The sequence below is a fragment of the Motacilla alba genome, chromosome 3 (genome assembly GCF_015832195.1).
Source record: "Motacilla alba alba isolate MOTALB_02 chromosome 3, Motacilla_alba_V1.0_pri, whole genome shotgun sequence".
Lineage (NCBI taxonomy): Eukaryota > Metazoa > Chordata > Aves > Passeriformes > Motacillidae > Motacilla > Motacilla alba.
Window position 1 is genome coordinate 111,011,751 of NC_052018.1, and position 26,642 is coordinate 111,038,392.

A 26,642-nucleotide genomic window follows, 5' to 3' on the forward strand; every position below is an offset into this window, starting at 1 on the left:
ATAGTGGCTTTAACATGTCAACAGTTTGTTATCATGGTCCTGTGAAATTCTGAGAAGGTGAAGTGTTTCCCTGTTTGAAGGCTGCACATTAAAATTGTGCCCCATTTAATTGCCTTTTCTGGTGGCTTTATCTGTACTGGAAGCCTGAGGGCTCCTGGTTAGCAGAAGGTTTTTGTCAGCTCTGCAGGCTGGGGAGCTCAAGGTGTGCTGCTCCCCACGGCAGCATTGGCACTCACAGCCCTGGGACTTGGCCCAGTTCTTGCAAAATTCAATTGAAGGGCTTCTGTTGACATGGGTGCATGGGCTCTTCCGTGAGGAGAGGGAGGAGTAATTGTTTTCTGCACGTGGGGCATCTCCCCAGGAACTGAGTCACTTTGTTTGCGTGGTTAAGTTTGCTCCCGAGTTTTCCTTCTAACTCTGATTCTGTCTCGTGCTTTAAAACCCCCAGAAATGCCAGGCTGGACTAAAGGGAGCCAATCTGTCTTTAATCCGGTGAGATACAGGTTAGGTGGTCTTGGAACTGTTCCCACTAAAGCAGGGGACAGCATTACAAGATCTACTACCATTTGTACTAATTAGCAACTTTGCTGACAGCCTCTGGTGAGTAACTCATTACTGTCTATTTGTGAGCTTGGCTTATAAATCCCCGAGCAGCCAGACTGTGGGCACTGTTGGAGCACAATATTGTTGTGGTATAAGACCTTTTTCTCGAGCCTTAGCGAGTCTCTCCAAGCAGAGTGCTTCAAGTAGAAGTAGGTCAGTGGCATGGAGACACAGCCCCCAAGTAAGGAGGACTTCCAATATTTCTTCCCCCCACCCCCCTCTTTTGGTCCTGAAGTAGAGATGAATAAAATCTGTTCGTTCTGGCACCGCTCTTGCTGATGCTGCTTGTTTCTCGGCGCATTTTAAATTTTCTCTGATTCGACCTTCACCCTTGCTTGTAGGCATGATATCACATATTTTAACATGCTTTTTTCCCCTCCCCTCCCTATCTGAGTTAGTCAGGCCCGTCGGAATTTTGAAGTACTTCTGCCACAATTCAACAAGAACGTTCTTTTTCAATTTCTGTAGGTAGATTCTGCTATTCAGTGGTTTCCCCTCATCCTTTATCATGGGCTAGGTCTTTTCCATATGGTAATGAATCATTCCCCCAGGAGGAGTATCATTTGCTCAATTCAATGGACTCCTCACAATGCAGATACATGCATTTCTTTCACCTATCATTTTGATTTTAGTTTTCCTGCAGTTTATTGGCTTCCGTCCGTATTTTCTTTGTGATCTGTTCTCTTCCCAGCTCTGGTAGGTATCTCCCACTCCATTGTAGTGTGTGCTGCCCTGATGGCACCACCTGCACTTTCTGCCTCGCTCTGGAGCTGTTATCTACATATTTAATTCAGTCGTTTCCACCATTCCCGCTCATGATTCCATTTTGTGTCTGTCCTGACCCTCTAATCTGGTTTGGTTTGGGTTTTCTTCAACTTGCCTGTTGAGAAATAAACGTGTTGACAATATTCTGTGCTGTGAAACTATTGCTGTGTGTTAAATAGAATAAAGAGGACAAGAATGAACAAACATCTCTCAAGTGTGGGCTTGGGTGACACTGCAAGAACAGAAAGGAGTCGCAGTTCTACAGGGCACGTTTTGCCTTTCATTTACACAGTGATTGCATGAAAGGGATGTGCCAGAATCAAAGTGAGGTGGGGATTTTTATTGTTTTCATCATTTGTCTTGTTTAAATCCGCTTTTGCACAAGAGCTGAGATGGGCTGAGGGGAAAAGGCAGTTGATTGCAAGCCAAGAGTCCTATGGTCCATCCTTTATTTCTGCCTCATTGCAAGACTGTCAATTGGAAGGTTCCTTAGCTGTGGTTCCTCTGGTTTCCAGAACAAGCTGTGTGCTTTTACCTGTTTTATTCTCTTCGGAGAAACGGATCCAGCATCGTTGCAGCATTGTCCTCACCCCTGGCTTTTATAGGGGCAGGCTTTGGAGTATTTGTCAAAGACTTGTAAATTACTTAAGCGCTCTATGGATGAAACGGAAATTACAATTTAAAAAAAAACCCAGTTTTGGTACCTTAAAAATATCTCAAGACTGGCACCGGGTTCTTGAAAATAACAAATGATGGAGATTTCATGTCAGGATGTCCCCATGGGTTTGGCTGGATGGGTTTCTAATGAGCAGGTCTTTTATTTCTGTGATATTTTGTATCTCCCTGCCATAATTACTCATGTGCGAGTCCTAGAGCCAAATCCTGCCCTGAGATGCATGTTAGCTTCTCCCATTGGCCTTCTTGAAAGCTGCAGGCATTTTTCCTAAACCATCATTTGGCCTCCAGTTGTCCTGTGGTCATATTTGTCTGTCCAAAATGACTGTGGCTCTCCATTTATAATCTTGTAATTTGTAATCTTTATTGAGATACTGCTGTGGTTTTTCTTTCATTACTGGCATCTTATTGTAATATTGATTTTTTGTTAAATGGAACTGCATTGGTAATTTTGGCTGGCTGCTTCTTGGTTTTGTTTTCTTTTGTACACTTTTTGAGGGTGGGAAAGTATTCCCTGCACTACATTGAAATGATTTCTTTGATCTGACTCCTGCGTCTTATCTGTCTAAACAAATTTAATTTTTGCCTAATCTGTCTATGCAGTTCCCAGTCACTCTGGTATCCAGGCACTAAATTACAGCCCTCTTCTGAGTGTTTTCTTCTCAGAACGATGCAAACTTCCTTCTGGAGTGACCCAGTCATTGTCATGCTTCTGTAAACAATCTCTTTTCTACCTATTGATTTCAGTCTAACATCAGTGACCACCCACTGTTCGGGATTGGGAGAGAAAATAATTGTTCCACAGACATCCCCAAGCGTGCAGACAAAGCCACACACCTGCTCTCGGAGTGGACACCTCCTTCTGCACAGCAATTCTCCTGGAGACTGTCACAGAGGGGCTCGCTCGGTGCTTCTGCAAACCAGGGCACTCATTTGGGCATCTGGAGGGGATTTAAAGATCTGGACATTAAAAACTGCCCCACGTGTAAACCCTAAAATGTTTGCATACTTTTAGCAAGTAGCTGGTGCCAGTAGCTGCAGCCACCTGGGTGATTGTCACTTGCTGTGACAAACAGGAGGTAAATCATTGTTGCTCACAAGGGGCGAGCCCAGCCCATATTTCTGAAGAAGCAGCGCCCACGTTTTTTGGCCAGAAAAAGAGGATGAAGCCCTCTCAGAGCTGGTGGTGCCCCTGTATTAGCCGTGCCCAGGAATGCAAATGCCCATCCCCTGTCTGGCTCTGGAACATGAAGGCTGTGCCTCCATGTGTGCCAGGTGGTTTTGTGGAAAGCATCAAGCCACCGTTGCTGGCATTCGGTTAAGGGAGTGATTCACACACCACAGACTTATTGTCAATTTTGTTATGCTTAAGGCAGGCAGTAATTTCAGTTTTCACTGCCATTAGCTAATAATAGTAATTAATTAGTAAATCGTGCCGTTGGGATCTCAGGGTGAACTAACAGGGAAAATGTAAATTAAGAAAAAAAAAGGCCACTAATGTTTCTGAGTTCCCCACCACAACTGAGGGTTTGTGTCTCTCCCAGCCCTCCAAACTGAATTTCTGAAGAGCAACTTACATTGCCCACAGCATTGTCTGGGAAGTATTGGAAGCAAAATGAGGAGGTGCATCAGACAGGAGGTGTTTGGTTGTTTGGGGTTTTTTTGCCGATTTTGCTGACTTCCCAGTAAGGAAGTTTTGGATACAGCACCAAGAAAGAAGAAAACACTAAGACAAATCCAGACTTTTCAATTCAAGGTCATTTTGAACCCTTTCTCGGTCTGCAGAAGAAAGTGGGGGAGAAAATAATTAAAAAATATGAATTAGGCTGAGTCATTTTCACTATGAATTGTTTGCAGCTGTCAGAATCAGATCTACATAGTTCACTATAGCTCAATTTCCTTTCTGAGTTAATAACACATTGAACAAACATACTACACCAGACTCCTTCTTTTCTTTCAAATAACCTCACAGTGGATCTGCATTCTGAGTATAAAGAAGTCTCTATTAGCTTAGGCTATTTATAGAACATCAAAGGGCTGAAAGATAGTTAAAAATTAATCGATTACCATCAAATAACAGATGCTAAAGCTCAGTGTATGAAATGCCTTCCTCCAGTGGATAAATTGATGGGGAGAGGAGAAACAGGCACTGCTGATTTAGGGACTGGACAGAGGCAGCTGGGCACTCCCCAGCGCAGCTCCTCAGAGCTCAGGTGGGGCTTTAGGGTAGGCCTGGACCTGGTGGGGTAGGTGGGGAACACAACATGCTTGGAAGGGAGGAAATAAAGGGTGCAGGTGTCCAGCTGCAGCTGGAAGCCTTTGGAAGGACCAGCTCCTGGAGTCCAGTGCCTGCTGCTGAATGGTTCCTGTTCAACGGTGGCACTGGGGGATGCACAGGTGGGAATAACTCTATTCTCCATTTCGGGCTCTTTTCTTTCCACTGAAATAGTTAAAAGTGATGGTGGGGAAGTGGCACAACCTGTGTGTGGAAGGCAAAAAACTTGGGTTTGTAAAATACTAAGGTGCTTCTCTGATAATCTTATTTGGATTAGTCAAATGCTGCTCTGGCCTTTATACTCCTTGACTACAATCATGCTGTGATGGGAAATAAAATGTTCTATCAGACCAATAACAATTGTGGAAGGGGAAAGAAGAGCTTTGGGAAACAGAAGTCATTCTCTGGGTCTGAAAGGAAGCAAAACTGGAACTTGGTTCCACTTAATTCCCAAGTCAGAGAAAGCCCAGGATGCCTTTGATGATGTGCTGATGCGTCTGCACAGCTCAGGTGAAGTCTAGATTAGACCTGGACTCATTTTTGTGGTTTTTGGCTCTATCTAAGTCTGGGATAGTTTGTTATCACACCTCTGGAGAAAGTGGCTAATGGATATGCTGGACCTCCTGGTTTAGAGATACCATAGGGGAGAGAAAGGCATTTGATTAATTAAACACCAGTTTCTGAGAGAGGATGGTGAGTTTAACATCTGCCCCTGTTGATTGCTGACAGACTGTAACACACAGCTTACAATGCAGGGGAAGCCTTTATTTCCTCTTTTCCTGCCAAATATGCACATTTCCTAGCAGAGGTGACATTTTTGTATGTCAAAACAAAGGTAGAACAGCAGAGCCTTTGAAACATCAAACTCAGATGGAAAATGAGGATTTGGCATGGCTTAATTTGGGCTTTATTAATGCCTTTTGGGGGAGAGGGATGCAAGAAAGATTAGGCAGATCAGAGCTTTAAAAGTCATAGATCATGCATTTAATAGCTCTAATTCTTAAATACTTGAAGGGTTTCATAAAGCCATTCTCCTCAAGTGCAAACTCCTTCCCACTTTTCACTGTTGCATCTGGATCTCCCAAGTTCTTACAACTGAAAATCTCAGGCCCTTCCATCCAGCAGTGATCCTGCACCAAGGGGATGTTTGGAGCCTTTGGAGGATCCCACAAGGAGGTCATGTGCACCACAGATTCTCTCAGTAGAGGTGCAGATTGCATTATTTTTGTTACTCACCAAATGGGATTTAAAGCTGAAAAAGCAGAAAAAAACCCCTTTTCCCATTCAGCTACGTTTTCTGAAGTGCAGCAGACTTAGAAAGACTGGATTTAAATGAAGTTAATTCTAGATTTTAAAAAAAAATCAATTCTGGTATTATAAGAAATTGCTGGCTAGATTTCAAGGTGAATTTTATCTAAAACTGAAATATTGACTGAGGTGATATTAATATTTTATACTGTTTTCTTTCTTGAAAAGTGGTGGTTTTCCCTGGACTGGATTTTGTCCTTTCCAAAATCTTAAAATAATTTGCCCCACATTTATTTTAAATCTCATAGGGCTATTTTTAACCCAGCAGCACAAAGCAGTTTTAATTCTATCTATTACATACTAAAGGAGTTTCCTGTAATAAAATCAATATCATAGATAAATACTCTGAGCTAAGAATAGTGAGCTACTGGTAATTTTACTGTTTTTAACAGTCACAGGAGCCCTAGGAGAGGCTTTTCTTCCCCAGCTCTTCATCTGCACCACCCAGCACAGACCAGTGCCCTCTGGTGTGGCTCTGGGGCCACCTGGTTCCCAAAGTTGCCTGGTATATAAAACAGGGGGTTGTTTCAGTCTTTTATTTAATTTTTTTATGTAGTTCTGGAGTGAGGGAGTGTTGGGTTTGAGCACTGAGGCTCTGTCTGGGTCACAGGGAGCCAGGAGCTTTGTCCTGCTGGTGTTGGGGCAGTGGGGCAGTGTCCCCTCCCTGGTCTCAGGGACAGAGAAAGCCACCTCCGAATGTCTGTAATGTATGGAAAAGGCAATTCCAATAACTCATTTTACAACCAAGTGATCATTTATCCTACTAGCAAAATCTGTTCAACTCTGGTTGTATAGGTTAGACAGTAATAAAAGTTCAAGTATCCATAAAATTGCCATTGAACTGTAAATTAATGTGAGGTAAAGTTGTTGCCCAAGGGAATAACTGAGCTCCAGAAAGTTGTGTCCTAAATTAATTAATGCTGAGTTCAGCTCTGCCTAGGAAAAGAATGGGTTTTTGCTGGCCTTTGGTTGTTGAGCTCAGATTTTTGTCTTCAAGCAGAAATTGCCGTTGTCATCTCTGCTCATGTAAACAAGGTTGTGAAAATCAGAAAAAACACCAGGAAAAATTAGGCATTAAATGACCTATTTTTAAAAATTGTTTTTAAAATTTATTGTTGTTTCTGTTGGAATGGTTAGGGACAATTGATGTCCACACGTTGCACTGGTCAAGTTTCCTTCTTGATCAAGCACAGGTGGACATTTGCACTTCATGGGTGCTGCTCATCATGACTTGGCTGTCCTCTTAAAACTTTTGGTTTGCATTTTCTCTTTGTTTCTTCTTCATTGAAAAAAAAGAGCAAAAAACCCCAAATCCAGTGGTACGTATTTTAATAGGTCAGTTTTAGTTATTATGGATGAGGATTAATAAAAATTAATGTACTCAGTCCCATTGCCTTGGGAATCAGTTGCTTTTTTAAGAAGTTGGGTAAAGAAGCAGTTGGGGTGTCCAGAGCTACCCAAAGCATCACTGATGGATTTGTGCCATTCCCACAAGTGAGGAATCTCAAATTTTCCTGACTTCTTTTTCCTTTCTCTTTCCTTTTTGCCTTAACTTTTTAGTTTTTCCCCTCATCCTTCTATTTTTCTTTCTGTTCAGTCTCTATTTATTTCCTTTGCTTCACAGATTGTCTCTCTGCTTGGTTTTCTTTTCCCCGGCACTTACTATATTCTGTGTGTTTTTGCAGCTCTAATGCTGGCTCGTCTGCCAAAGAATAAACTCCTATTTATGGCAAATATATGCAGCTCTATGCGCTGCTAAAACATCCTCAGACTGTTTGCTCACAGCCGTCCTGCAGAGACAGCACGACACTGTGAGCACACGAACTGAGCAGCTCCTGCCACCTTCACCAAAATCAGAGCCAAAGCCACCTTAGAGCACCTGCCCTCAATGCACACACCTCTCTCCTCCTCTGCCACAGCACAGGTTGGGTTTGGCTGGGAGAATTCCACGGGTTAGACCTTCAGGTGTGACTGCCCTGCTCTTCCTGCCCAGCAAGGGATAACAGTTAGTTCTGCCCTCCCGTGGGAATTCCTGAACTGGCCCCCTGTCAGGTCAAGTGGTACTTTTAGAGCCCCCTGGATTTGAAGTTCTGAGCACTTGGTGTTAAAAGCTGATTTTTGGGACATTATGAAATGTGTCTTGGGGTGGTTTCATCTTGTGCCTCTCAATTACAATCCCAAAGCAGCCTCATTCCAGCTCCAATCCCTTTTAAAAACTAGGTTTTCAGCCCTGGTTTTACCAAGGTACAGTAAATAAAGGGGCAGAATTTCAAAGGCACGAGGGCTAGTTCTGTCACTGGAAGTCGATGGAAGTTGTGTGTCTAATTCCCACTTGTGCCTTTGAAAACACACATGGCCCTGCTCTGCCCATGCCTTTAAATCTCATGTGCACACAAACACGAGCCCCACGTTCCTGTCCAACCTTCCCCACGCATTTTCACTTCCTTGCAGTGTCACAAACTTTCCACGGTAGCTGAAATATGTCAGGGATGTTTTTGGCAAATTGCTGAGACCAAGTTCTCCAGCTCCCGCTCTGCACTTCTGGGGTGATCAGATCATGATGTTAGAGTCGCAAAAGAGCTTATTAGCAGCTGGTGCAGACACTTTCTGTGTGCTCTAAAAACAACAAGGAGAACAACAACTCAGCTGGGAAGAGCATATGCAATAGCCTTTTAATCATTGCTTCAGCTCACCATGTCATCACGAGTAAGCTTTCTCATCAATGAGCCCAGGAATACAAAACCACAGAACTTCTGAAATTTTTCAAACACCTGCATCTTGTGAAATGAATTTATGCTACCAAATTAAAAACAAAACAACAACAAAAAAACCTGAACAGAAAAAAAAAAAAAAAAGGAAGAAAGAAAAAAAATCTCTTGGATCAAAAAATCTCTTGGATCAAAATCTTATCAGGAAATGAAGGACAGGAACAAAAATACCCTCCTCCTCCATCTCCTCCTCTTCTTTTCCCACCTCAAACTTGATGATAAGATTCTGTAATCTGACAACCCCCTGCAAAATGATAGCTGGGTGTTTACAAACGGGGCTACTCGGTGCAAGCCTGTGATTAAAAATCAAAAATCCCCCCCAGCAGCAGCCATGTGAAGGCTGGCCAGGCTCTGCCTTGTCCCTGTCGCTCCCTGTGCCGCCCAGCTTTGTGTCCTGCTTTATCTGCCTGGAGCCTCCCGAGGGGCACAGAGGCAGCTGGGGGATGCCAGTGCCAGCTTTGGAGTGTGTTTATCCAGCAGTGGCAGGGAAGTGTCCCTGGTCACCGGGCTGGAGTGGTGCCCACGGGCTTGGAGTGGGCTGCTGCTCAGCTGTCCCTCCTCTCCGCTTCCCTGCAGTCGCAGGGATGGATTTGCTTCCTTTCGCAATCAGTCAGACAATAAGGATGTTGCTAAATCCTTTATGGAGCCCAAAGGCAGGGCTGTTGGTTGATCCTTGTTTCCTGTGCACTTATGATTTGTGTGACCACCAAGTTGCCCCTTGACTCCCGAAGTCCCGAGCCCCGATCTCCGTGCCTGCAGTGGGGGACCGGAGCTCGGCGTGGCCAGCAGATGTCTCCCAGGATATTGCTTTGCAGACACCGCTCTCCCAACTCCCTCTCTTTCCCGAGGCTCCCGAAACTGGGCTTGGTGGGTTTTGAGAAATGCTGTCTCTTTGCCCATTCTCTGCGAGTATTACAGCCCCAAAGACATAGCTTTGTGATGCTGAGATTTTTTTAAGCCACAGCCTAAATTAAGGAAATGGTTTATAAAGATAAAAAAAAGGCAAGGGAAGGCAGCTCCTTTGTGCCTTCAGAACATTTCATGATTACTTACAGCCTTTGAGGAAAGGAAGCAATGTCAGTCATGAGGGCACGCAGCATTTTAGATCACATCTGATTGGGAAAATCATTAACATTGCTGGGATTCTGCTTCATTTTCTGTGGGAGAATTGGAAAATGGCAAGAAAAAGGTTCTGTTTGCAGGTACAGGCTGTGTTGACACGAGACAAATCAGCAAATCAAGCCGTACCTGCCGGGCTGCGCTGGCACATTTTTCCTTGGCTTGGCCGAAGCGTGAGCTCCTCTCGCTCGCTGGCTGTGCATTATACTCTGTATTTAGCAGCAGTGAGGATAAGAGGTTGCTCATGGCACTGAAGGAATTAGTTGCGGAGGTGGAAGGGGAGGCTGGAGCCCCCAGTCCCAGTGATGCTTACTCTGGAGCACGGCATTTTGGCTGGGATGGGCTTTGAAGCCCACCACAGGTCACAGGGAGAATGCTGGCGCTGTTATCGTTCTGCAGGAGCTCTCCGTTGGCATCAGCCATGTCTTTGAGAATACAATAGTCCATCACCAATCCAATCATCTTTCTGTGACTGAGGGGTTTAGGCAATTATAAAAAAGTGGATGATTTCAATGTTCCATCCCTCTTGTGGAATTATGTTTGGAGTTTATCCGGCGAGACAGGGGAAGGGATTTTGTTTGTTTTGTTTGATCATTTCTTATCACAGAACTTTGTTTGACTCAAACCACAATGATACAAGCATTCAAACACCTCCTTCAGATGTAATATTGATTTATAAAACAGCAGTGCACAGCTGCTAAGCTTCACTGTTTCATACAGAAGGTCTTCAATTCCCAACAAATTACTGGCGTTTCTACCTATTTACAAATTAATGTTTCCTCTGAACCTTGTGCATTTCTTATTATTCCAGTCTGCTTTCTTCAGTTTCTGCTTAGAAACCTCGTGTGAGAGTGCATTATGCACTGATAGGGCAGCTTTAGAGCATCAGTTAAATTGGAGTTAAATAAAAAAAAAATCTAGATCAACGTTTCTCCTTAGGCAAGTTATGCACTGAGTGAAATTAAACCACTATATGTACTTGTAGATTGAAGAATCAGAGGTGGAGGATGGGTCAGAAACACTAAGATCAAAGTTTTTCTTCTTTGAAAAAAATCTCTTTGAAAAGCCCCCATGCCACCTATTCTGCTTGTTAATGTTTTGACTAGAAGTGTCTGGCAGTGTCATCATCAGCAGAATATTTTTAAAGACCTTTTTATTTTTATTTTTTTTTTGGAGCCGAGTCTAATAGCAAAGCAATGGATCCTTAGCAGCCTCTGTTATATGTCTCTTAAGGGAATATTTTTGTTAATTGCAAATATTTGATTGACAAACATGGGATGCAATTAGTAGGCAGGCACAGTAGGAATGTGCAGTGAACTGGATCTCTGAACCAACAGATCTCAACTCTCTCAGCTTGATCTGAAATAGGCTGGAGCCTTTAAACCATATGTTTCCCTCAAACTTTTTCTTTCCTCTGAAAATTCCTTATTTCCCTCAACTAACCTTCTTTCACTCTCTGCACCAAGGGAGCTAATTCATCCACTATGATCACGTCAAATAAAGACAGAAAATTCTACACAAGCTGCAGACTTATGCTGCTTTTTGACCGTGGCAGTAAAAATTAATGTGGACAAGACTATACATGCCAGTTGTGCCTTACAAAAGCCCTAGGTGAAAGAGAATACAATCTAATTTAACTTTAGACATTTTGAGCTTAATGGTCTATTTAAACAACCTGGTGCCATCTGACTACATTTATCAATTATATTTCTTTTTATTTATACAGAGTACTGTCTTTCTGGAAAGGCTATAATTAAAACTTATCTAGATAAATTGTGCTCAGATTCTGTGGCACGAGAAGGAATTCAAAGGATTTCAGTGTTTTTATGTGTTCTTTTTCATTTAAAAAAAAAGGTTGCTCTGAAATCTTTAAAAGGAAATAGATTTTCATAATTAGAATAACCTAATTGCAATAGTTTCCATAATTACAGCTAAGAATTGCCAACAGGAAACGCAGTGTGGTCTTCACAGTGAAACGTTGGCACCCTGGATGTTTTTTTCCTGGGTAAATTTTCTCAGGGGTGGGGTGCTTGGTCCTCCACTTCTCATTGGCAGGAAAACTGCCTTGGGGGGGTTTCAGCCAGAATCTGGGTTTTCAGGAAATTTCAGCTCGTGCTTTGTGACTTCACCATAATTTCTACAACATGACATCACACCATGGGCACGGTGGAGAAAGAGCAGCAGGAGCTTGGCCCTCACCATAACCTGCTTGTATTCCTGGAAGTCCCAGATCCCTCCCAGATGCGTGGCACGAGTAACCCGAGTTTGGATGCACCTGCATCTCCATTGGCACGTGCCTATTTGTCAAGGCACGTGGAGAGGCTCGTGCAGCTCTGCTCCTTTGGGAAGGGCCCGATCCCTGCTCCTGCTGGGAGCTGCTCATGTGGTTGAGGCTGACTCAGGGACGTGTGGCAGGATCCAGCCTTGAATTTGCAAATCCCAGTAACGGGATGTGTTAATCAGTCACTTCATCGGTGGAAGGAGTGCGAGATCCGTAGTGGCTGCACGGGGAGGATATAAATACAAGCTGGGTTTCTCGAAAACTTTCCTTGCAGAATTTTGTCCCTAGAAGGGAAAACGTTATTTTGCTGCCGAGTCCTGAATGTAAAATTTCAGATCTGTTGTAAGAAGCCCCACAGAGCTAAAAAAAAAAATTAATTTCCATCTCTGACGTTTCATACCATGTATTATAGCCCTGTTACTGAAGCAATATTTGACAGGGGCACTTAAAAAATACTCTTTCCAGTAGACCAACAGTGTTTTTCCATAGAGGCAGTTAATGCAGGTTCTGTGCAAACCCACAGCAATTTAGACAGGGCTTCATGATGCACCTCTCTGGTGTGGCGGGGTTATTTTAAATGCTGCTCCAGGTGCCTGCTTGGACTTGTCAAGCTTGCCCTTTAGTGAGGACCAGTCCCTCACAGATAAGTCCTTTTTCACACTGGAGCCGTTGTTGTGTCTTTCTGTTTAAGTGCTTGACAGAAAATGTCCACAGTTAGGCTGTGCATAATGCACACTGTCAATTTGTAAGATCCTTCTCCGCAACTGTGTTGAAAGAGGGACTTTGTCACAGGTTTTCTCCTCCTCGCAGCTCCACAATTTAAATGTTACTGTTTTGTCATGTTAATGTAATTCACTTAAAATATTTAAATTGTCCTTAATTAATTGAGGAAGGAGATTATCATGGTGGTGGACTTGTAGGCAGCGTGTGGAGCAGAGCTGCCGGGGTTTTGGTGAATACAGGTGATGGATGGTGTTGACGTGAGCGGCTGCAGTCGCACAGTGTGCGTATACACAAATTACGCCGCCATGTGTGTTCCTCCCTGTTAGCAAAGCCTTTTGTTTATATATACCCAGCTATACATTTACACATTATGTAAATAAACACACATATGCCCATGCAATTTAATTGAATATATGGCTATGGGTTAAGAGGCATGTTACTCTGATGAAAAACATCTTATGGTACGGAGTAAAAATATTTCCGACGTGCTTTTGAGCCTCCTGTAGAATTTAAGAAGGAACTGCAGAGATTTCTTTAAGGTAGTGGTTCGAGGCCTTGAATAGGAAGGCCTTCTTCCAAAACCTCCAGGCTGTTGAGTGGCATTCTCAGAAACCCATTGAGTTCCATTTTCATTCAACTCCCTTTATTCTCATTCAGTCATGGGATTTTCCATTGCTCCTTGGTATGTGCAAAATGGACATTACTCTGTGAGTTTTGTTTCAAATTAGGTTCGTATTTCCAACGCAATGGGCAAGAAATTAGGCATGTAGATCAGTCTTTCCAACCACAAATCCCCCAAAAACTGACACAAGCATCTCAGAGTGTAATGAAGAGCTGCCATTCAGTCATTCTTGGGGGTGCAACACGGGCTGAGAGAGGCACAGAGTGATGGGCTTGTGGTGCCTCTCACCCACTCATCCACACTGGTGGTGCCACTGGAGGGGCCCATGGAGGTGGTCTCCACTGGGAAAATGCTGTGAGGAGCTGCAGGAGATGGTGAACCCCCTGGGAGGGAGCTGTTGCTGGACTTCCCTGTGGGGTTGTGTTGCTCCTCCTCCCTGGCACTCCTTTGGGCACGGGTGCTGGGGCAGCAGTGCCTGTTCCTCTCGGTGCAGGGCACCACAGGCCACGCCGCAGGTGCCACGTCTGACTCTGGCAGAGCCCAGAACCGTGTGCCTGTCTCACAAAGAAACCTCTGCTTTTGCTTTTTGTTTGTTGTTTTTTCCCTCCGTCTCCGGCGCAGCCGGGGCGCCTCTCCTCCAGCTGTTCTGTGACACTGCGCAGCCATCAAACGCTGGAAGCCCGGATCAGAGAGCAGCAGTGACAGATTCCCTGGTGCAGGCAGGCCAGGTCCCAAATCTATTGTTCATACCAGAAAGCTCAGCAGAGTGACTTGACAGGTTTTTAAAGCGCTGGAGAACTTCACTAGGAAGTTTTCTTCCTTTCCTATGCCTTTCCCTCGCTCTGCCAGAAGCCAGGGGCTGAGCGTGCTCCATTTTGGCAATTAGCAAAAAGGGGGATATTGCTGGTTCTGAGCACAGGTACACAGGGATAACCAGGTGTGTGGGAATCAGCAATCCCTCTGCATGCAGGGGCCATCACTGGGCTGCTTTGTACTATTGCATTCAGACACCGTGTTCTGAGCGTCTTTGTTATCGTCGCCTGATAAATAAACAGCCCTAAAATTACAGAACTTATTATGGTAATTGAGTGAAGAAAAGGAAATGCAAACCGTGCCTGGCTATCTATTACATTGCCACTGCTAAAGTTGCCTAAACCTGTGCTACTCAAATGATATTGTAATATTAGCCTTCTTTCTTTTTTCACAATGATTGTTTTCTGTCCATCTCAAGCTGGATGTCAGTTCATTTAGATTTACATCAAGTAGTAAATTAAAATAATCACTCAGCAAACACTCTCAGCTCAGTTTTCTCTTTCAGTCAGGAGTTGCGAGAGATGCTTGAAGCATTCAAGCAGAAAATATTGCTGTCTAGATATTTGTCCTCTGGGTGATAAAGGAGGCATTGTCTTGGGACCCACTCAGGCCTCGGAGCTGATAGTAGCTGTGCATCACAGCTGTGAAGTGCGCTTTGTTATGTGTCTGAGGATTAGGGTTCAGGACCTTGTTTTTCTTGAAATACCAGACTGATCAGAGCTGCATATGTTCGGGGGAAAGCAGAGGTCGATGGTTCTCTGTCCACATTTTTACTAGATTATTTTTGGACAGAACTCTGGGAGAATACCCTGCAGCTTAAACCATCCCAAGAGTTTTTCATATTCTGCATTATAACCGTCATGGAAAAAAGGCTGTAGTTTATCTATCTGCATTTGAAACAAAAGGCTACAGCATCACAGGCACGCTGGGCTTTGGACCCACGCTGGAGCAGGCTGAATTTTGCTCTTTTGTGCTCCATTTACAGTACAGCTGCCCATTTAGAAGCACAAATGCACCTTGATATAATAACCAAATTCAAAGAATGTCTGGCCTCAAGGGTAGCACAGACTGACAGTTAATCTTAAAGCAGGGATGGTGTACAGAGCAAGGGTGTGGGGGGACAGAAAAAGGCTGTTCTGTGTTTCTCAGCTGTCTGTTCCAGAAAAAAATAAAAAATAAAAAAAAAAGGGGGGGATTTCTATCCACATTTTTTGCTATTGAAAAAAATTAACCTGCATTTTTTTTCCCCACCTCAGCTACAAAACAAACAAACCAACCCCCCCCAAACCACAGCAGTGTTTACTTTGGCAAAGGTGGTCTGGACAGAAGTACTTGTAGTGAAGATGCTGTGGTGAGTGAAGGCAATGCTTCCATGACAGTTGAGGTCTGAGTAAAGGCCGCAGGATCTGGACAAGATCTTCTCACCCTCCTCTTTGTGGCAGCACAATGTGGGAGTTTGTGGAATGGAGGCTTTGGGGCCAGACTGTTGTCTTTTGGTGATACCGCAGGACCTGACTGGATTTTCCTGATAAACAGAGGGCTATATGTGGTTCTTTTGTTGCAAGTCAGTGTGCACATACACATTGCAGATTCAGCTTTCAGTGTCAGTCTGAATCTCTCCCTCCCAGAATGGGGCTCTGATCAATAGGCAGAATATTGCCTTTGAAATTATTGGTGTTAATCACAAAACCCCACTGATGGGATGGGAGGGAGAACAGCATTTGCCCACGTGCAGGATAATGCCTGGGGGTTGCTTGGAAACACGTCAGTGGGCACAGCTTTTACCCCATCAAGCTTCTGCACAAATTCTGAGGGTCACCCATACATCTTTACTTTTAAAATGGAGCCTTTCCATCCACCATTCTTCCATGGAGCCCCATCCCTGCCCAGCCCTGGGCCTGCACATCTCTACCATGGCTCAGTGGGATGGCTCAGATGCTTCTCTCTCCATGGAAAACTGAGCTTGGAGCTGTGCTCCAGGGCACCTAGAAGGCAGTTTGGGACATTAGTTTGAGCTTAGGGGGTTCAATGAATTACACAAGGTTACTGTCGTGACAGGGCACCAGCCTGGGCTCAGCAGTCACCAAACAGCTCCTGGATTTGTTTGTGTCATTCCACTCTTTTTGTGGATGCCATTGCCATTCAGAGGATGATGTTGGCAATTTTCAGTTTTGGTGGGTGTGGCAAGAACAATCTAGAAGTATTTTTTCTGCCTAGACAAACCAGTTCCCAAGGCACAAAAAGGAGCAATTGGAGCAGGACATGGAATGAGGAGCCTTGATCAGAGATGGACCTGTGTAATCATGTTTAGAATGAAGCTCCAGGCTACCAGTTTAGTTCCCCATTTGTGTTCTCCTCCTCTGTGCTGCTGGACACTGCTGCCCTGTGCTCCTTTCCTGAGGATTTATCCCCAGCCTGTGCATGGACCAGGGCTGTGCCACGTGGAATGGGGGAAGTGATTCCTTGTCACTTCGTCTGCGGCCTGGCAGAACTGATTTGCTGCAGTTGTGCCTGCAGAGAGCTGGCATCATGTGAAGGCATTTATCATTGGAGATATGCTGATAGCAAACCTTCAAAAAAATCATGGGCTAGCAGTCAATGTGCCCTTTGTTTATAAGGAGTCCTTTTTTATTTAGATATTTTCCTTCACTTCTGCTTCCTCATTTCTTAGGAAATGACCATGGGGCACTGACCTCTGCTTTTGTGCTCTTAGAAATCCTCCCTGTCTGTTATATTTGTCTTCTGACATTTTTTTTCTCTCACTATTTTTTTTTAAATGCAATTTGGTTTCTTTTTTTCATGCTTTGGAAAGGTTTGTTTTAGCCTTCCTCACTCATGCTAGCCTAACCATCCATCAGGCCTCTTTTTGCCTCGAGTTGTTGCTACTGATGAGGTTCCTTTATTATTACACCTTTCATGTGTTTTCCCCCTTTCTTTCCTAAACTTTCTTGTTTGTCTGTCTCGTATTTATCGTCTTCCTATATCCTGGTAAAACGTATTAGAGGTGCCACTTACTTTCCTCTCTAATCCCTTTCCCATCATATCCTCTCATGACTTTGGGGGGACTTCTGGCTGAAAATATAAATCAGGCTCCTCTTCCAAAGCTGGACAACAGAAAGGGAAGTTCTCTTGTTGATTACATTAAAAAAAAAATACAATTTCTTGAATGAAGGAAAAAGAAATCCTGCTGGGGTAAAAGCAGCTCCTGGTGCAAACTAACACCAGGGAGGCAGAGATGGGAAACCTTCCCCTGCTGGTACCTGTCCCCCCTGCTCACATGGAGGAAACAGAGGAGCCCGGACATTTCAGAGTGAAAACTGTCATACCAGTAATTACATTATCTTCAGGGGTTTATATCAGCTGAAAAGCAAGTCTCAGAATTTGACCTGATTTGAGTTTTTATGGGAAGAAGTTTTCACACAGGCCTATCATGATGCTTTCTGAATTACTTGAAGCACACATTGTTTTCTAGATATCTCAATACCAGTAAGAATGTAGAATAACTGAAATTATCAAAATATTGACATAAAACCCTACACAAAGTGTGGCACTGTTGTTTGTGAGTGGCATGGCTTGGGTTTTTCTGCTGCTGTCACCAACCACTGCCATCAGAGCCCTGCATGAAACCGGGCACAGGAAAGGGGAATTCCCCTAGTTCTTTTCAATTAAAAGGGAAAATAAAAAAAGGCAAACAAAAAAAAAAAAAAGGAGAGCTAATTTCCTGACTGCAGGAAAAGAACTGCTGGGGTAGAAGGTTACCAAGGCCTCTGGCTCCTTGAAGAGAGTATTCAGAGAGTTCAAACACAAGTAGGAAATCTCACAACAACGCAACGCGGGGTGAGAGAATTCAGCAGAGAGCAGGAGGGCATTACCTTACCCCGTGTGCATCCAGCCCTGGCAGGAGAGGGATCCCACAAATCCTCATGGTTATAAGCTCTTGCTAATTTGAGAAGTGTCAGGAATGGCAGTGAGATTTTCCCCTCAGCTGTCGGGATCTCAGGGTGTGTGTCCTCTTAGATGGCACCTTCCAGGAACGCGAGCGGTCTGTGACAAAGTCTCTGTGCAGAGCCTGGCAGAACGGCATCACTTTGCTATAAATAAAGGATCTCTATTTGATTTATTTGATACCTAACATCTTTGTTAGGTAACAAAGTCTGTGTTGTGGCTGCTGCTGTGGGACATGAAGGACTGCACCTGTTTTCTGGTCTAGCAGTTGTGAATTGACATCGGGATAATAAATGCACCCTTCCCTGGTGCCTTCCTGCTGGAGATCCACAAGGATCTCTGGTGTACTTCTAGGAAATACTGGAAGTATCCAAGCTGTAGGGAAAGCCAGGTGCCTCTGAAGGCTTCCTCCCTCTAATAACACAAATGTTTCCTTGGTGTTCTCCTTGACAGTGGGCTCTCAGGTTCCCTTTTGCATGGGAAGTCAGGCAGTTTCTGAGCAGTGCCTGCATATTCCATGCTAAAAGGGCAGCTGAAAAGACAGCCTTGGCTGCAGCTGCTACCTGGAAATCCGGAGGCCGTTGTTTTCCTTATTTCATCTGTTGCTAGTCAGCTGGAAAGCACAGTGACCTATGAGTAATGTGGTCATCCCCAACTCATGCTGATAAAACCTTTACACTGCTGCCTCTTGCCATCTCTCCTTCTCTATCTTTCTGAGATGTTCTGATCCAATCTTGACTTCCTTTGAGGTAGGGCATTCTGTCTTAATGCCCTAACCCTTTGGAGAGTCAGAGAGAAATGATTTTGAGATGGCTTTTTGTTGTGTTTTTGCCTGATCGACTTGTCTGCAGGGCTTTTATACCAAAAAGGACAGGACTCTATGGCCATAACCCTGGGGCCCTTTAGGACACTTCTCCTCTCAGTTAGTGGCTGCTGCTGAAGGCAGAGCAGAGGAATTTCCAAATCCCAGGATATCAGTTTGGCTCTGTGGGCAGCAAACCACCAGGTGCAGCCCCCTAGAGTTGGGAAGTAGCAAATCTCAATCTGTTTTTGGTCTCTCCATCTTCTGGGCAGCACTGGGCAGTCACCTGGCATGTCTGTAATTCTTGTTTCCATCACTAATAAATTTTTCTTGCTTACTCCTTACAGATCAGCATTCTGGATTCTAGGGAGCATTTCTGGAGCTGAGGGACAACTGTCTGGGAATTTCCAGGTAATTGCCATTTCTTCTGCTTCTTTCATGAGCTGCTCTGCATGTTGTGGCCTTCTCCTTGATCTCAGGCTGCAGGTCTCTCTCCTAATCCTCTCAATTGGCCACCTCATGATTAGATTGTTGTCTTGAGTTGCATCTTCGAATGCAAAGTGAAGGATGTTCTGGGTCTCACCAGGAGAGTTTGACCAGGAACCTACAGACTCCCAGTTCTTACCTGAGGGGATTTTGCTTGCACTTCCTAAAGATATAAATGGTTGAACACTTGCTGGATAAAGAACTGTTTCAGTCTGTGTGATCCTGCCTTACCTGTGCTTAGTGTTGGAGCTCAACTTTCTTGTCCTGACAGAAAAACTGTCACTTTCTGATGCACAGTCTTCACCTATTTATCACCTCTTTAAAGGGCTGAGATTTACCATGGATTTTTGTTGTTGGTTCTAGTCTGTTTCATAGTCACATCATCTTAATTCCTTTAAGAGACTCCAGATTCAAGTGAGGCAGCGTTGCAGTGGGGACCTACAAAAGAGCACTGGGTGTGATGGTTTGAGGGCCACCACACCATGGGCACACCAAGCCCCAGCCCTGGCAGCAGCAGCTTTGTGCCCTGCCTGACAGGGTTGTTCAAGACCCAGAGAAAAGCAGAGTGTTTTTCAGGCTGGCACTGGTCCACCCTCAGTATGATAATGTGGGTATTGTGAGTTCCTTGGGGCAGGGACTGTGGTTTTCCATATGTCTTGAGTTGCTCCAAGATTGTGGCTGGCATTCTGTGAACCAGAGCTAATAAATCAAAGCCAGTTTTTTCACATGCGCTTCAAAACCTACTCCATTTTGGAACGGGAAAACCACGTACAGCTCACTGCAGGCTTTGTCAAATTATTCCTCCCCTTCACACTTGGACTCTTCTTCATTTTCCACACACTTAATACTCACCCAGCTCCTTTCTGTAACTGGCAGCTGATCCAATTACACACTAGAGGTAGAAATACTGAAGTCTTACAGTTCAAATGTGGAATGATATGCATAGTCACTTTGTCACTCAAAGCCTTAAAAAAAAAAAAGGAAAGAAAAGAAAAGAAAACTCAGACTGGCTGGCCATAATTAAGGGCAGAAAACAGAGCACACAGTTAATATGTCCCTGGTTTGCCAATACTGGAATGTCACAAGTACCAAGCCAGAGCCATGTGGCTTCCCAGATAAAAACGCTGGCTTTTTCACTTCTGGGGCTACAGTTCAAATCCAGCTTAAGGTTCTAAATGAGATGAGACCCTTAACCTATGCCAAAACTGGGGATCCCTCCAGGTCACAGCTGAGGTTATTGGCAGGTCACTGTGATTAAGCCTGTCTTCTGTTGCCTTCAGCACACTTAATGGCATAAATAAAGGGATTGAGGTCCAAGCCCTGCCACAATGCCAAGAAGCCTGAAGTATTGGAGATGATAATGAAGGCCTGGCAATAATGACCCACTTTGAGTTAGAGGTAAAGTTAGGATGAGCCTAAGAGATACCCCTTGCACACCCTGTTGCCATCGGACTGCTGTTTGTGTTGTATGCCTGCTTCCAGAATTGCATTTTTGGAGACTTCTGGTTCAGATTTTCAGCTGGATTTGTGTTCAGACAGCATTTTGCATTCGGCTTGTAAAACTGCATAGCAGTACCAAAAATGTAGGAACCTTCAAAGTCTCCAAGCTCCTTCAGCTCCCACCAGAGAGCCAGAGATGAGAATCCCACATGACAAAAAACAAGCAATAATTAAAAATCCCTATTTTGCCCAAAGAATTCCTTTGTTCGAGGTATGTAAATGTCTTTGCCTGCTTGTAAGTTATTTCATTTTTGATAGCTCCTTAGCTCAGTAATGCGAGCTTGGGAATAGAGGAGTCTGAAAGGAGTGTTACTCTGAAACAAAACACCTGTCTTTCAGTCAAGGCTAAATTGACAAGCAACAATTTAGTTGTCTAAACTCAGAGCTTTCAGGATTTCAGACTACATAAATGTCAAGATGCCTAGGTAGGGCTCAAAGGTGAGCGACAATGTAGGCAAATATACATTGGAACTTCAATTATCCAACCCCTGATCACTCTCAGTTACCTGAAGTTTAAACATGTCTGCTTTCACTCTAGTTTCTACATTTTTCTGTAAAAACCCTTTGTACTGAGTCACCTGTCTTTGCCCAGCGGAGTCTGTAAAGTTTTAAGAGCTTGTCTCCTGGGGAGCTTGGTGTGTCTGCCAGATCACAACCCCTCTCTGATGGAGCCTGTAATTATTCCTTCATGTTACCTGGTGCATTTGGATAAAAGTATTCAAATCAATAAATTACTGTTTTCAGCTTTGCTGTCCCAGCCACATTCCCCTTTTCCACAAGGCTGGGTGTCACTGAGGCACCTTCCTTGTGACAGAGAGTGTACCTGTGTGGAAATGCATTGAAACCTGATTTTACATTCTTTAATGGTTCCCTGAAGGGAGACTGTGTCCTCTGATGAGCAGCCAGAGGATGGCATGGACTTTTTGCTACTTAGCAATAGTCACCATTATTGCACCAAATTCTTCCCTTCATTGCTCTCCTGTAAAACCTTTGGCATTGACTGACATCCAAGAGCCAAATATGCCTTGGTTTCCACAGTTTAGAAGGTTACAAACCTGCTGAGATCCCAATCAAGACCCTCTGAGAAATTCTACTTTACATTTTCCTGAGTTCAACACTTTTTCTCAATACATCCCAGCTACTTTTGAGGGCTTTGCTGTGATTTGAGAGATTAGCAGTTCACATTGGCAGGTCCCTACACCAGCTACAGAATTAAAATTTTTGAGCTGGCAGGAAAGTATGTGAGACCTCCTCCCCTCCTTTTGCATCTTTATGTTTTCCAGCCTCATTTTCACCCCATTCTTGCCTTACACTTTCCACTGTTAGTTTCTCCCAGTGCTCCCTAACATCATCTGTTCTCCCTGAGGGGTGAAGGGAGTCCCTTTCCTTTTCTCCTTGCTCCCCAGCAAGCATTTTCCTCTTTATCCTTCAGGGGAAGCATCTAAACCAGAGTAAGGAGAGGAAATTTTTGTTTCATCCCCCAAAAAGAATCTGAATAGGCCAGTGTGCTGGGCAGAGCCTTCTGGGGAATGAGGGATGCACTCATCTGGGCTGGGGTCCCTTTCCAGAGTCACATTCCATGGTGACACTGGGGGATAAGAGCTGCTGTGCAAGTGCTGCCTCCTCTGCAGTGTGAGATTTTGGGGTAGGATGAGCCCCCTGAACAATAAACCAGGCTCTCCCTGAGGAAGAAAAAGGGGATTTCAGGCCAGGTCAGGCAATGTCTGCTTTCCCTTTAGCTGAAGGCAAAGAGCTTGATCCCAGCAGAACAAATGGCATAAGACATGGAGGATCCAGCATTGCACAGGAAAGTGAAATCCTGTTCTCCACTGAAAGCAGAGTTGCACAACTGAACCAAAAGGCAAAATGCAATCCAGTCATCTGTTGCTTTGGGAATGGGAAGAAAACAAAATTAAACGGGGATATTAAATTGTAAGTTTTGTGGGTAAAGAGAAATCTCATTTGCCTGGCAGCAAACTAATATTGCCAAGAAAATACAGCAGCACAAGAAGAGGAGAGAGTGCCCATTTAATGTTTAGGAAGTTCTGGTGTCTTAGGTGTCTCATGGCCATCAAAAATTGAAATAAATTAAAGTTCCACTTTAATTGAATTACACAATGACATCAATTTAAACATTAGTAAACAGATGCAATTCTGTGCAATGCTTTAAATTGCGTTTTCTCACATATGCATTTAATTTAAATTTATTGAGATGGTTATTTATGTTAATAAAATAATTAAAAGCAGTTATTTAAGACTAACTATGAAGTAGCTGTGTAACTACCTATATTAATAAGACAGTTAGTTAAGGGATAATGTCTATTGCTTTATGGTGTAATTGCAATAAACAGCTGCTGAGTTTGATTAAGAGCTGAAGTGGAGCTAAAGTGTTTGAGCAATCTCAGAAGCTATTTGTTGTAAGTGTACTACAAAGCAATAGCAATTATTCCTATTATACCAAAAGCCATACCATAAACATTAAAATATAGCACATAAGTAAGATGCTTTTTTCCTGGTTGTTCCAGCATCTCCGTGGGAATGGTGGAGCTGGAGAAGGAGAGCGAGGCTTTAGGGGAGAAGAGGCTTGGGAGGGGCAATAATTCTGTCAAACAGTTTTGCTCATACCCACGTTCACCCCTGTGTGAGAAAACCAGCGAGGGCACAGCCTGTGCTTGTGAGCTGTGTTTTTTTCAGGGGTGCCATCATTTGAAAGTCTCTGTCAGAATCCCTTTCCAATTTTATAGAAAAATTTCAACCATGGCTCCAGGTCTGACTTCTGAATTTCTTCAGCTCTTTGTTGGAGTATAAACAGGAGAGTTGAGCATAAAGAAAAACCCCTTCTGTAACTTTGACCAAGAAATGGCCACTGCCACTCCATAACTCCATCACCGACACATGGAGCACCCGGTTCCCAGGAATAGCCTACTTTATGGCACTGACATACCTAAACCACAGACCATTAATTTCAGTGGGATCAAGGAAGCAAATATTGCCATTATTTACAAACTCCATATTTTTCTGCTTCTGGACTTTAACAAAAGACATTTCCCCTCAAAATCACTGCCTTGTTAGTGTCCCACAAATTTAGCAAGTCAGGAAAAGAGAGGCTTAATTACTTAGAAGTAATCTTTTATTTCACCTTTAATTTGAGAGCATGTTTGAATGGTGAACTCTGAGGCTTTGACGAAGGCACAAATGGTCAGGGCAATCCTTGGCCCTCTGCTGCTCCTCATTCCTGTACCTCCCACAGAGACTGGCAGGGCTGTGAAACGCTGCCAAGCAAAATACAACTGACACAGATCTTGCATATTTAGGGCTTTGTAATCAGCTGGACAAGTCTCAGAACAAGGGTTTGTGGGGTGGGGGATAAGAATGTGTCCTAGGTGTCCCACTTCAGGCCCTTTTGACATTGTTTGGAATCACTCAGGGAAGTTCTCACTTTCAGCCAAACCCAAACATCCCTGGGAAAGGTGGGTGGGTCCATCCCTGCTGTAAACCAAGCTCAGGGAATATCCCGGTCCATGTGATCCAAACCCGCCGGCCCATTTGCATCAGGGCTGAAGGGTTTTCACATACAGATGTTAAAAGTACAAAAAGGAAGAGAAGAAAGGTGTCAGCAGCATGGTTACACTGGTTTCCTCCTGTTGCACAGCCTATCCTGGAAGAGATAAGGTATCTCTGACCAACCAGTTGTGTGTGAGGGTTTAAAAAAGCCAACAGGAAGAGGCAGCTTGCAAAGTCCGATGCACAACAATTAATCCAAGTGCCAGCTCGCTGCCAATCTTGTGTGGAATGGTTTTGCTCCTGGGTTATTGAGGAGGCAGAGGTGTCTGGGCACTGAGGGGGAGTGTGTGCATTGCAGGCAGGCCGGGCACAGTCACTGCTGGCAGAGCACCGCTGCCACCAGGATCTTCCCAAATAGCTCCTGGCGGGGCCTGGGATGAGCGCGGGACCTGCTCGGCTCCAGCGGCTCCTTCCTCGGGAGAAGCTTAGGCAATGGCAGAAAAGCCCACCCAGTGTACTCGCCTTGTTAAGCTGCTGGGGCTTGCAGGCCTTCCTAACTCTGCCCTGGGGAAAAACTGTGTAACAATGGATAAAAGACTTGGGCCTCCCAGCTTAGTTACAAAGGATTCTCTTCACTCATCCTCTTAGTGAGAAATCCAGTTGAATGCTTTTTGAAATCTTTCAAATATTAAAAATAAAATAAATCTTCTTATTCTGTTTCCCGGCAAGATTCTTGACTGCAGTGCCATGTTGTCACACACTTCAGGTCCTTTAAAATGTCGAAAGGACCCCCCTCAGTGCTGTGGCTGTAGCCAGGTACGCGGAGAAAAGGTTATTCAATTCTTTGTGTGCCTTCAGAAAGTTAAAGGAAAAAAAACCCAATGAGCCCTGAGGGGAGGAAGATGTAGTGGATATTAAAATAATTGGGTGTCAGGCTGCAGAAGGCTCACTGCTACTGCCTGGCTTGGTTGGGATCTGCTTTGGAAAATAGCTGGTTTGTGTTTATTTGTTTCAGCCAGAGAGAGGGAACTATTGCTGCTTCACCTGGGCCCAGGAATCACTGCAGTTTGTTGCTCTAAGCAGTTACTGCAGAAAACACTTGTCAAATCTGTTGTGAAAAGAGCCAAACACTCTTTTGAGCTGCCTGAGAAACTGGTTTGCCTTCCACTTCCTTCTCTACTGAAGTGTTACCTGCTCCCTTCCCTTAGTGCCAATGTCAGCCTAGAGATGCGCCACTCCCTCTTGGCACGGGCTTCCAGCCCAGAGGGGATGTGATATTCACTAATGCTGAGGTCACTTAAAACCTGGAACAGTTGGGAAAGTGAAAGCTGTCCATGTGGGCCGTCATCAAGGGACTCTGCTACTTGTGATCTTAGAAGCCAGGTTTGCTTGCACAGAAATCTTTGCCCACGCACATTGTTGTCATCACTGTAAAGACAATTTCTTCACGGGAAGCTCTTGCAGGCAGCAGAGGTCTGTTCTCTCTGCCTTGCTGTCTCCTTCCCCTCACAAGGAGTGGTTGGATATTCAGCATCCCCTGATTTTAAACTCTCTCTTTATAGTCTTTGGTGCTTCTCAGTAATTTCTGAGATCATGCTGGTGTGTTCCTCTACCACTTCGAGTTAGAGCACATGGGAACCTGATTCTCTTAAAGGGAGGGATTTCTTGCTAAAGTTTATGTTTAGATTCATGTAAAAAACATACACTTGCTTGTTAGGTATTGGTTGGGGTTATTTTTAGTTTGATGTTTGGGTTTTTTTGACATCTTGCTATCTCTGGATTTGTGTTGGTTCATTAGTTAAGGGAATAAACAGCCACATTTCCTATTATTCACATTATTATAGTATATTTCAAGCCCTGCATATCCTAAAGCTTGTTAAATAATTCTTTGTCCTTTAAGAAATTCCCATTAATCTCTGACCAAGAAGAGCAATAATAAGTTAGTTAGTCATCACATATAAAAATCTGAATCATTTTTATAAGTATCTTTAATGGCTTCCTCTAATTACGTGTCTTCATAAAAACGCTACCCCTCTCGAACACAGCATCCTTTTATTCTTCAAGAGGATCTAATTTCTGAAACAACGGAAATTAAGGCACTGTTGCTTTATTTGGGCAAATGAACAGAAAAAAAACACTCACACAGCTCTAGCAGAAGGTGCAGGAATTGTGTTCTATTACCTTGTGAGCTACCTTGATATTGTTAGGAATATTTTCCAAATCAGCCCAGTGGACTGCTGGGATCAGTGTTACACTGACAGCGAAGTGGACTGGGATGGGATCTTGGCAGCAGACATGGGCAAGGTGAGATGCCTTCCCTGCTGCTCCTGGCCTTGCCCCACATGTCCTTGGCTCGGGTTCCGTGCTGGTTCCATGGTGACCAAGGGCAGGAACCCCCTTGCCGTTGTCCCGCTCCGAGGAGCGCGGTGATCCCGTGCGCTCAGCAGCACCGA

At 44.2% G+C, this 26,642-nt stretch overlaps 1 long non-coding RNA gene across 1 annotated transcript in view; it reads left to right on the forward strand.

Annotated features, from left to right (window-relative positions):
• Positions 1 to 513: 513 nt before the first annotated feature.
• Positions 514 to 26,642, forward strand: part of LOC119698845 — a 55,223-nt gene continuing 29,094 nt past the window's right edge. Inside the window, exons 1-2 of the long non-coding RNA XR_005256289.1 lie at positions 514 to 600; positions 19,047 to 19,110. This is a non-coding gene — a long non-coding RNA (uncharacterized LOC119698845). The remainder of the gene's footprint in view (positions 601 to 19,046; positions 19,111 to 26,642) is intronic.